Genomic DNA, 12,681 nt, shown 5'->3' with positions numbered 1-12,681 from the left:
GACATTGGTTAGGTCACTATTGGAGTATTGCCTGCAATTCTGGTTTCCTTCCTATCGGAAAGATGTTGTGAAACTTGAAAGGGTTCAGAAAAGATTTACAAGGATGTTGCCAGGGTTGGAGGATTTGAGCTACAGGGAGAGGCTGAACAGGCTGTGGCTGTTTTCCCTGGAGCATCGGAGGCTGAGGGGTGACCTTATAAGGTTTACAAAATTGAGGGGCATGGATAGGATAAATAGGCAAAGTCTTTCCCCTGTGGTCGGGGAGTCCAGAACTAGAGGCCATAGATTTAGGGTGAAAGGGGAAAGATATGAAAGAGACTTAAGGGGCAACTTTTTCACGCAGAGGGTGGTACGTGTATGGAATGAGCTGCCAGAGGAAGTGGTGGAGGCTGGTACAATTGCAACATTTAAGAGGCATTTGGATGGGTATGTGAATAGGAAGGGTTTGGAGGGATATGGGTCGGGTGCTGGCAAGTGGGACTAGATTGGGTTGGGATATCTGGTCGGCCTGGACGGGTTGATCAAAGGGTCTGTTTCCATGCTGTACATCTCTATGTCTCTAATTCTGCTGAAAATAATTTGTTATTAATTGTGTTATCATTCAAATAAGAAGGGCTTATGCCCGAAACGTCGATTCTCCTGTTCCCTGGATGCTGCCTGACCTGCTGGCTTTTCCAGCAACACATTTTCAGCTCTGATCTCCAGCATCTGCAGACCTCACCTTCTCCTCAAACACATCTTCGTCCAATGAAAACAATCTCTTTATCGCTCCATGTGAAGTGACATCAAATCTAGAGGCGATTTCTATGTGGATTTTCACAGAAATACGTGCTTACATGTTTACATTTAATGTTTGCATGAATGTTTAACAAGGTTTACTTGAATGGCGATCAGATACATTCAAATGTGAAAATAAGACAAATTGAACGGTGTTGTTCAGTAAACAGCAGAAAACAAGATGTGATCCAAAGTTGAGAGCAGGTGTTTGAAATGTTTCGCGCTTGTCTCTCTAAATGGAGCCAAATAAACAAGTGCCAGTGATATTTGATCGTCCAGACACCGAGGTTCCTGGTAATCATTTCATGGCAATATCCTACTTCAGGAACTTCAGGAAATGACGTTTTTCCTTTAAAAATACTGCAGAAGAATGCTTCTCAGAGGTGAGCCAGCAGAGATATTGCACACGAATTGCAGCCATTTCCCCACAGGAACACGGCGAAACATCCCGGAATTTGGATTAATTTACTGGAGCAAGGAACAGCCCGAGGCGAGGGACTGGAGCAAGTTTCCCATCCAGCATCACAGTCAGAGACTGAGACGGACACAGGAGGAATCACTGAGCACAGAATTGTTCAGTACACAGAGAGACACCATTCAACTTGTCAGTTCCATAAAGGTGGGGGTGGGGGCCGGAAGATGCTCACTTTTCCATCCTCTCTGTATCTATGTTCTGTTTCTATTCTGCAGTTTGTCTAATTCCCTTCCCAAAGCCACAGTTAAATCTGCCTTCACCACTCTCTCCGGCAATGCGTTCCCGATCCCAGCCACTCGCTGAAGTGGAAACATTTCTTCAATTCGCTCTTGAACCAGTTCACAACCGCCTTCATTCAGCGTCCTCTGGTTTTTGACCCTTCTCCCAATCGGAACAGCTTCTCTCTATCTACTCCGTCAGAATCTCTTTTGATTTTTGAACACTTTAATCAAATATTCCCTCGACCATCTCCCCTGTAGGGAAAACCACTCCAGCTTCTCCAATCTCTCCATGGCACGGAGTCCCACACCATTCGGTCATTCTTAATACTCTCTGCATTCTCCCGAGGTTTTCCTATCCTCCTCAAAACGTGTTGCCCAGAATTGAACATAAATTTTGATGAAGGCTGGAACAGTTTTATAAAATTTCATCGAATCGCCTTGCTATGTTTCTACTGAACATGCCCAGGATTTATGTTTCCACGTTAACTCCACCTTCAACCTACCGCCTGCCTCCCAGTCACTGTACTCCCCCCTCAATCCTCTTTACTGTTACCTTGACAACGCCTGGAGAATGTACCCACTCTGTGCATTAAATTTCATTGACCACGTCTCCACCCATTCACTATCCCCTTATCCTCTTTAAATCCAGGATTACAGTCCTCAATCCTTCCTGTTTTTTTTGTCGCTTCGCAGTGGTTTGAAATTATTTGCTGCCTGTCGGTTAATGTAAACGCCGAGACGCAGGGGTCCTAACACTAATTGTTGCAGAACATCATCTCATTCTTTCTTCTAACAGCTCTCTGCTCCTGAAGTCAACCCACTTTCTCGTCATGCGTATTTCCCCATTTTCCGTTGTTAGCTTCGTTTAAAAATAACTCGAGCAAACCTTTTGTCAAAGGGTCAGTTAGACTCTTTTCTCTCCTTATAGATGCTGCCAGACCTGCTGAGATTTTCCAGCATTTTCTCTTTTGGTTTCAGATTCCAGCATCCACAGTAATTTGCTTTCAGCCGTAATAAGTACATTTTTTGATGTTTCCCGATACAGAGTGAGATCGAAGCCTTAACCAGCAAGGACAAGGGAAGAAAAACACCAATCACACCGAGGTTTGGAGTGCTCCAGCAAAACTAATGGGCATTCCAGCAGATGCATAAAACACACAGCAGGAGAGATGACTGGACAAGCGGAAGCAGGCAATGAAAGATAAGAAACGCAGTATCCTCCCCGAGCCCCACCCCCTCCCTTCCACTGCTCCCAGCCACCAACCGGATCCATTCCTCCCATTGACCAACCAGGTCGTACCCTCTACCTGTCTCCACCAATCCCCACTTTACCAGCCTGCCCCCGCCATCCCCATTATCTGCAGCTCCACTACACCCATCCCCAATCCTGAACAAGGGCTCACCCGAAACATCGACTTCTCCACCTCCTGATGCTGCCGAGCTTGCTGTGTTCTTCCAGCCTCTGGCCTGTCTACTTTCATTTCCATATCAGCAGAGATGGGCTGTGAGTAAGATTATCGTGAAATTTACATATAGAAATAACAAAGATGCGTCAAATATATAACGAACACTGACCTCATAAATTCTCATGAAAAGACAAGCCTACAAATTATTAATTTCTTGCCTTTTTCTTCACAATTACCGACGGGTCTGACAGATATTACCAGAATATTTTGCTTTGGTAGCAACTCGCCAGTGAGGCCAGTCAGTTAGGACCCGGTGGAAGGGCCAGGAAAAGAGGAAGTCAGATTTTCTACATCGTGATGACAGTAAAAAGAAATCAGCATTTCAATTTTAAAAATCAGCAATTTACAATATTTCTCAATGCTTTGAGCATAGTCAAGGAGATTTCACTGCAGTTGCTAATGGCACGCAATTCAGCTTGGGAAGTCACCATCTGGTCAATTGAGTTGTACCCCATACAGAGCACCAGCACAGGGTAGAAAGTGGCGTTCATTGTGGACGCTCCTCAACCTCAGCTCAGCTCTTCTTCTGAAAGTATTGGCTCTAAAACAACACAGCTGAACTTAGCTGTGACTTCGACTGGGTGACCCGAAGAGTGACATCAGATAGCAACTAGAATAGGATGGGTTCTCGAGAAAAGAGTAAAATATGGGATAACCACAGAGGGCTATTCTAAATTATGGGGAGCCTGGATATAGAGCAATAGAGATGTATACCACAGAAGCAGACTATTTTATCCCAAGTTGCCCTTGCTAACTCAACTAATCCCACTTTGCTAGCATTTGGCCCATGTCCCTGTAAACCCTTCCTATTCTTGGACCTACTGTAACTGAACCAGCCTCCACCACTTCCTCTGGCACTTCATTCCTTACACACTCTTTAGATCCCTTTTGTACCTTTCCCCTCTCATTTTAAATCTATGGCCGCTAGATTTGGACTTCCCTAATTTGAGAAAAAGACCTTGGTTATTCACCCAATCCATACCCCTCATCATTTTATAAACATCTGTAAGGTCATCCCTCAGCCTCTGACACACCAGGGAACATGCCCCCAGCCTATTCAGCCTTTTCCCTATCGCTCAAATCCTGCAATCATGGCAACATTTTTGTAAATCTTTTTCTGAATGCTTTCAAACTTCAAAACATCTTTCCTATAGCAGGGAGACCAGATTTGAATGCAGTATTCCAAAAGTTGCCGAACCAATGCCCTGTACAGCCACAACACTACCTCACAACTCCTATACTCAATGCACTGACCAAAGAAGGCAAGTGTACCAACCACCTTCTTCACTACACTGTCTACCCGTGACTACCATAAACAGAATGTTTTCAGTTTTAGGGGTTTGGGGATGAGGGAGCAGGAATCAGAATGAAAGATTGTCACCAAGAACAGGAAACTGAGAAGAAGTATTTTTACACAGAGATCTATTAACATATGGAATACTTTGACACAGACGAATTGGGGCAAACATCACTGATGCATTTAAGGAGAAAGTCCGTTAAGCATGAAGGAGAAAGGTGTCAAAGAATTTAATAAACAAAAAATAACAAAAAACTGTGAATGCTAGAAACCCAAATCAAAAACAGAAATTGCTGGAGAAACTTCGCAGGTCTGGCAGTATCTGTGCAGAGAAAGCAGAGTTAACTTTAGATCAAATGAGGCTTCTTCAGAACTGATTGTAGCTCAGAAAAATTTGGTATATCTGCTGAAGATGTGAGGGTAATGAGTAAACAATTGGTGGAAATAAAACCCAGAGAGACCGTACAACCATTGGGCACACAAAGGAATCAATAATGTTCAGCCTGGGAGAACCAATAGCTGCTAATGAGGACCATTACTAGCAGACAGTGGTTGGTTGGGTAGCTGCCGATGTGATAACAAGGCCTGGTATCGGGGCATTTGAGAGAAGGACATGGAATGAGGTGCTCAGGCCCTAAACCTATGGAACTTGGTCCTGATGGACTGTACAGTTGCTCAGTGCTTAGCTCTACTGCCTCACAGTCCAATGGGCCTGCATTTCATTCCAGCCTTGAATGACTGTCTGTGTGGAGTTTTTATATCCTCCCTGTGTCTGCATGAGTTTCCATCAGGTTCTCTGTTTCCTTCCACAGTCCAATGATGTGCAGCTTAGGTGGATTGACCATGGTGATCATGGAATTTGGGTGAGGTGCTGGGTCTGGGTGGGATAGAATCAATAGGTTAGATGGCCTATTTCCATAATGTAGGGATTCTATGTATATGAAGACTGCAAAGTTCCCATGCAGGGATGTTCCTTGAGCTTTCACTGAGCTTTGCTAAAGCATTGCAGCAGATTGGAGACTGAGATGTTGATGGTGGTGTGTTGAAATGGGAGGCAACTGGATGCTCAGGGTCTTGTCGTAGATGTTCGACAAAGTAGTTGCCCAATCTGCACTTCATCTCCCCAACACAGAGGAGACCACATTGTGAGCAGTGAATACAGTAGACTGTATAGAGTCAATTACAACATTTAAAAGATATTTGAATAAATACATGGATAAGAAATGTTTGGAGGGTAATGTGCCAGAGGCAGGCAGGTGGGACTAGTTTAGTTTGTGACTATATTTGGCATGGACCTTTGGACTGAAGGATCTGTTTCTATGTTGTATGACTCTAAATCACTGCTTCACCTGGAAGGTATGCCTGGAGCTTTGGATAGTGAGGAGGGAGAAAGTAAACAGGCATGGAAAGGTGCTGTGGGGAGGTACTGAGAGTGGAAGAGTGGCCTAGGATGTCCTGTAGGAAATGACCTATGAGGAACCAAGGGCAGGAGAATATGTATCTGGTGGTGGCATCTCACTGGATGTACAGAAATGGTGGCTAATAATCCTTTGAATGTGGATGCTGGTGGGCTGGTAAGTAAGAACTGGGGGACATTATCGCTGAAAGGGGATGAGGACCATAGTGTGGGAGATGGGTCTGATAGGACTCTGTTAACCATGGTGGTAGAGACTCCTTGGCTGAGGAAGAAGGTGGATATTTCAGACACTCCCTTGTAGAAACTTGCATCGTCTGAACAGATATGACTGAGGCAGAACTGGGAAATGTAATTAAATCTTTATAGAAAATGGGGTGTGAGGATGTATAGTCCAGGTAACTGTGGGAGTCAGTATTAAACTGACTAATGGATATAGGTGGTCAGCCTATCTCCAGAAATGGAAGCAGAGATGTTGAGAAAGGGAAGGGAAGAGTCAAGATTGGGTCAAATGAAGACAAGGTCAGGGTGGAAATTGGAAGTGAAATTGTTAAAGTTTTCAAACAGTGAAACAGCATTGATTATATTATCCATGTATCTGAGAAAATGTTGTGGGTGGGGTCAGAGTAGGACTGGAACAGGATCTTTACCCTACAAAGAGACACGCTTAACTCGGGCCCATTCAGGTACCCAATAGCCAGCCCTCTGACCTGTAGAAAATGGGAGCAGTTAAAGGCGAAGTTGTTCAGAGTGAAGACTGACTTGGCCAAGCGGAGGAGGCTGGTGGTGGATGGGGACAGTTCAGGCCTTTTTTGTAGGAAGAAGAGGAGAGCCCTGAGACCATCCTGTTGGGGGTTGGACATGGGAAGGGATTGCCTAACTACTGTTTTGTCTCTCTCTGGGGTCCACCTCCATCTATCGTTTACTCCTTCCCCCCTCCTGCTACCTTGTCCTCAGTGTAAATACCAGCCTTTTCCCAGCCCATAATCAATCCTGAAGAAAGGTCACTGAACCCAAAAAGTTAACTTTGCTTTCTGTCCACAGATGCTGCCAGACAGGCTGAGTTTCTCTAGAAATTTCTGTTTTAGAGAAGAATTTTTGATGGGGTTAGAAAAAGGAAGGGGCAGTCTCAGAAACAATATAAGTACCAACATGGATATGAAGAGACTTTTTGTAGTCCAGTAATTGTGTCCATGCCTCTGAGAGAGGAGGCCAACGTTCAAGTTCCATCTGTTCTAGATCAGTGCTGTACGTTTCTTAGACAGATTGAAAAAATACTTAGAAAGAGGCAAAAAGCCTTTCTTAAAAATGTTCTGTAAATTATATTTAATACTCTGCAATATAATTCCATCCTGGAAGATTCTTACAATCCCTGCCAGTTAACCTAGAAAATGGCTGGCATTTTACAGTCTAAGTACTTAACGCTTACCTTTGCTCTCCAAACATCCTCACCTCTCTACTTCATTTTTAATGTCATCGTGCAACATGGTGATTTGGGGAAGGATGTTCCTAAGTTAACAGAACTTGTGAACTGAGTGGGATTCGGAATGTAATGGTAGGGTCTCAGAGTTTGTGGTCAGAGGCAGACTGGCATAAAGTAACTGTTATGTTCAGACTGATTGTCAGGTGGAAGTGTTATATGGCACAGGCAAAGTGGTCAACATGCAATTAAATGTGCTCTGAAATATCTAATCCAAGGGCACAGGCATTAGCAAAAACGAGTTTTAACTTGAAGACTGTATTTGGTGTTTGAAAAAGCCTTAAACCTTTGTTGGTTCTGATTCTGAGCTATGAAATTCACTGAACTTTCTACAGTTCACTATTACCATCTTCTGACTGAAATCGGTTCTACAATTAACAGTCATAGAGATGTACAGCACGGAAACAGACCATTTGGACCAACTTGTCCATGCTGACCAGATATCCCAATCCAACTAGTCCCACCTGCCAGCACCTGGCCCACATCCCTCCAAACCCTTCCTATTCATACACCCATCCAAAGGTAGAAGACATGTTGCAATTGTACCAGCTTCCACCAATTCCTCTGGCAGCTTATTCCATGTACGTACCACCCTCTGCATGAAAACATTGCCCCTTCGGTCTCTTTTATATCTTTCCCCTCTCACCCTAAACCTATGCCCTCTAGTTCTGGACTCCCCAATCCTAGGGAAAAGACTATCCATGTCCCTCATGATTTTACAAACCTCTATACGGTCACCCCTCAGCCTCCGACGCTCCAGGAAAAACAGCTCTAGCCTATGCAACCTCTCCCTATAGCTCAAAACCTCCAACCCTGGCAAAACTTTGTAAATCTTTTCTGAATCCTTTCAAGTTTCACAACATCTTTCCAATAGGAAGGAGACCAGACTTGCACGCAATATTCCCAGAAAGCATACCAAATAATCTTCACTATCTTATCTACCTGCGACTCCATTTTCAAGGAGCTATGAACCTGCACTCCAAGGTCTCTTTGTTCTGCAACACTCCCTTGGACCTTACCATTAAGTGTATAAGTCCTGCTAAGATTTGCTTTCCCAAAATGCAGCACCTTGCATTTATCTAAATGAAACTCCATCTGCCAGTTCTCAGCCCATTGGCCCATCTGATCAAGATTCAGTTGTAATCTGAGGTAACCTTCTTTGCTGTGCACTACACCTCCAATTTTGGTGTCATCTGCAAATTCACTAACTATACTTCTTATGCTCACATCCAAATCATTTACATAAATGTTGAAAAGTATTGGACCCAGCACCGATCCTTGTGGCACTCCATTGGTCACAGGCCTCCAGTCTGAAAAACAACCCTCCACCATCACCCTATGTCTTCTACCTTTGAGCCAGTTCTGTATCCAAATGGCTAGTTCTCCCTGTATTCCATGAGGGAATGTTGGCCCCTGCAATGGGCGGAAAAGCGGCATTGGCCAGTCAGCCACATGTTTGACCCCTTTCCCTCCCTGGTCTCGTGGTGCACTTTTTTTTTCATTTTTCCTTCTGTTCTGCTTATTCCTATCTCCAGAATATCACCGATCTCCATCACCACCTCATGCCCATTACCTTCCTCTGCTATCATCCAAACTTGAATCTCAACGCTTTTCTCAGTGAGTTTCCATGTTTGACTTTCACTGACAGGGTCACACTGGGAGGCAGAGTGGAGCTGCTCAGTAAAGCAATCACTTCATTGTTATCTCTGGTCAGGTCCAACAATGTTCCTGAAATGCAATAGGATGTTCTGTGAGAGGGTGGGAGGTTCAATGCAGTGTTTATCTGAATGTGGGGAATTGAATGCGGTACAGTGCCATTGGTAGGAGGAAGTGAAATTGGATGTGGTACAGTGTGTGAGGGCAGAGAGCTGAATGAGGTAATATCTATGTAAGGGTGGGAAATTAGATTGATGTGCTGGATGGGGTTATGGGTGGCGTATATTGTGTTTGCAACCTATCTAACTCCTCATCCTCTCTCAATGTCTGTCTGATAGTGTGGGTCATTGGAAGATGTAGTGAGTGAGTGCAAGAAAGACAATGGTTGAGGAATGGGACAGGATTATGTCTATGTGAAAGATGACAAAATTGGATGGTGTATTGTGTGCATACAGGAGGGTGGAGAACTGAATGGCATACAATGTGAGGGTAGGGACTGGAAGGTATTCAGTGTCTGCATGCAAGAGGGTTGGGAGTTAGCTAGTGTACAATTTTTGTACACTTAGGTTGTAATTTTATATTGGTTGTCGGTATCAAAGTAAACTTGTCAGTCAGACACACTTACGTGTATTCAAAGCTATTAATACAGATTGCTCTGTATTTTGCAGACAGAAATAACACATGCTTGTTTCAAATTATCAAAAATAGGCAACAGGCATCCAGTTCATTTCTCATGGTAGCACCTTGGCCAATTCAAGCCAATTTGCCTGATTTAGAATTAAATAAAACTTGGCAGATAGCAATAAGTAGAATCTAACTGGTGCCTTTTGCATTCAACTTCTTATGCCAGAAACATCGATTCTCCTGCTCCTTTGACCTGCTGTGCTTTTCCAGCAACACATTTTTCAACTCATTCAACTTCTTTACCAATCAGAATCCACTTGCAAAAAAATTAGCTTTCTCTTCTTGTCCAATAAAAATGATATTCCCTTTTATATTGGTTTTTTGTAAATCCCATTAATCCTCAAGCACCCTCTGTAAATTGAAAAAGGAAACAAAACAGCTTTTGTACAATATCCAAAACACACAGTTCTCCATACCCAGTACAGTAACAAAAACATCATTCGTACAATATTCACACTGGCATCCCTTACTGAGCACCTTAGAAACTAGAACATAGAAAAGTACAGCACAGAACAGGCCCTTTGGCCCAGGATGTTGTGCCTAGGATTAATCCTAATGTAAAATAAAATAACTTAACCTACACACCCCTCAATTCACTGCTATCCATGTGCATGTCCAGCAGTCGCTTAAATGTCCCTAATGAGTCTGCTTCCACCATCACTGCTGGCAACACATTCCATGCATTCACAACTCTCTGCGTAAAAAAGATGTCCCCTCTATATTTTTCTCCTCATATCTTAAAACTATGATCCCTCGTGCCAGTCAATTCTGCACTGGGGAAAAAGTCTCTGGCTATTGATTCTATCTATTCCTCTCATTATCTTGTATACCTCAATCATGTCACCTCTCTTCCTCCTTCTCTCCAGACAAAAAAGGTCCAAGCTTAGTCAACCTCTTTTCATAAGGCAAGCCCTCCAGTCCAGGCAGCATCCTGGAAAATCTTCTTTGCACCCTCTCCAAAGACTCTGTATCTTTCCTATAGTAGGGTGACCAGAACTGGATGCAATATTCCAAGTGTGGTCTCACCAGGGACTTGTAGAGTTGTAGCAAAACCTCGCAGCTCTTAAACTTGATTCCCCTGTTAATGAAAGCCAAAACACCATATGCTTTCTTAATACCTCTGCCTACTTGGGTGGCAACTTTGAGGGATCTATGTACTTGAATACCAAGATCCCTCTGTTCCTCCACACTGCCAAGAATTCTGTCTTTAATCCTATATTCAGCATTCGAGTCTGGCCTTCCAAAATGCATCACTTCACATTTATCCAGGTTGAACTCCATCTGCCATTTCTCAGCCCAGCTCTGCATCCTGTCTATGTCATGCTGCAGCCTGCAATAATCCTCAATACTATCAACGTCACCTCCAGCCTTTGTGTCATCTGCAAATTTACTAACCCATCACTCAACCTCCTCATCCAAGTCATTTGTAAAAACTACAAAGAGCAGAGACCCAAGAACAGAGCCCTGCGGGACCCCACTCAACACTGATCTCCAGGCAGAATACTTTCCATCGACAACATTTAGTGCCTTTACTGCATTTTGCTTAAAAACACACATGCAAGACTTGAGCTGATCTGAAACCAACTAGTTCTTCGCTCTAAAGAATCTTCTTCTTTCTCCTCTTCTTCTCAGAAGCACTGCTCTGTGATCTCCACAGGACTAACACAGCTAAAAGTCTGTCAGTTATATATATTTGCCTTATAACTAAAGCAAAATTAAGAATCCCAACCAATGTTCAAGGCCCCAGCACGTACTATGTTGGGTCACAAACTAACTAAAATAAACAGAAGCCCTTTAATGCACAAATTCACACTCTCTGTAGCCAGAGATACCTGTAAGTTAATGTATTAACGTTAGACACACAGAAATACCTACCAATTCCTCACTCAAAAACCAGACACACGATACACCCCAAATATCATTAATAAAAACGTAATTGCCACAGAATACATCACAGGATGTAAAGTGAGAATTAAAAAAACAGCAGAAGAAATAGCACCTCCAGACGGGGGGTGTGAATTGGTTGTATTACTAACTAAAGCAGATAGTAATGAAGGAAGGAGAGATGATTCCTTAAACAAATTTATTAAATTTCGGAGGATTAAGACAAGCCCTTCACTGATCTCATTCAATTTGTTAAAAGACAACAAAGCAAATTTTAAAAAAAGTAACGTTTAAACTAATAGTTTGATCAGAAAATGTAATTAATTACCTAGTATGTAAACAAAATATACAGATGCAAAGAATCTCAAATAGCTTTTAAAAAACACTGCTGGTACATTGTCCCATTAAAAATTCTTATGAGAATGTAAATATTAAAAACATTGATCCCTTGCATTTTCTCTTCACAGATACTGACTATGTTGGCACGTACAACTAGAATTTTCTGTTTATTGTAATCATCAAATTGCCAATGAGTTCTAATACTTATGAAATGATGTATGAAATGGAGAGAGTAAGGCAAAAAGAGGAGAAATAACTTTTTCACTATACAGCAAGGGTTTTGTTTCATTAGTTCACAATATTTCTCAATATGTTGAAATCTGCAAAGGAGATTTCACTTCAGCTTCTAAGGTGCATTGTTTGGACTTGGAGATCACCCTGAGGGGAAAGCAGCATTCCCTGTGGCCAGTAAGCTGACCATGAGCACCATTAGTTGGTCTTTTATAAGAACGCAAAAACTGAAGTAGAAGTAGGAGTAGACCTTGGCCCTTTGAGCCTGTCACTTAATACAATCATGGCTGATCTTCTACCTCAACCAACCCCTGCTACTGCCCTCTCCCCGTATTGCTCATTTCTGAGAGATAAAAAAAGTTATCATTTCAGTCTTGAATTTGCTTCAACAATAGAACATCCATTACTATAATTTTAAGCTGACCAGAATAAGAAGTAGTTGAGGTGAACCAGGTTAACCATACATGTCTGAAAGAAATGGAGAAATGAAAAGAGATATTGATGGGCTTGGATGAGAAGGGGTGAGAGGGGGCCTCATGTGAAGCATAAACACCAGCACCGGCAGTAATAAAGTTTGAAGCCAGCTCCAGGAATGGCATCTAGTTTTTAAATTAGCTACATTTGAGTCATCTTCAGTTTGTAGTTCAATAAATTCAAGCTAAATTCTTGTCATTTGGTGAAAAGGTAAAAACATGAAGGTTTATACAGACTTATGGGTTCAGAAACACAGAATATCATAGATTCATAGAGTCAAAGA

This window comes from Chiloscyllium plagiosum, chromosome 37 (genome assembly GCF_004010195.1).
Source record: "Chiloscyllium plagiosum isolate BGI_BamShark_2017 chromosome 37, ASM401019v2, whole genome shotgun sequence".
Taxonomy (NCBI): Eukaryota; Metazoa; Chordata; class Chondrichthyes; order Orectolobiformes; family Hemiscylliidae; genus Chiloscyllium; species Chiloscyllium plagiosum.
The sequence above is the reverse complement of the archived record's forward strand: the minus strand, read 5'-3'. Positions refer to the sequence as shown.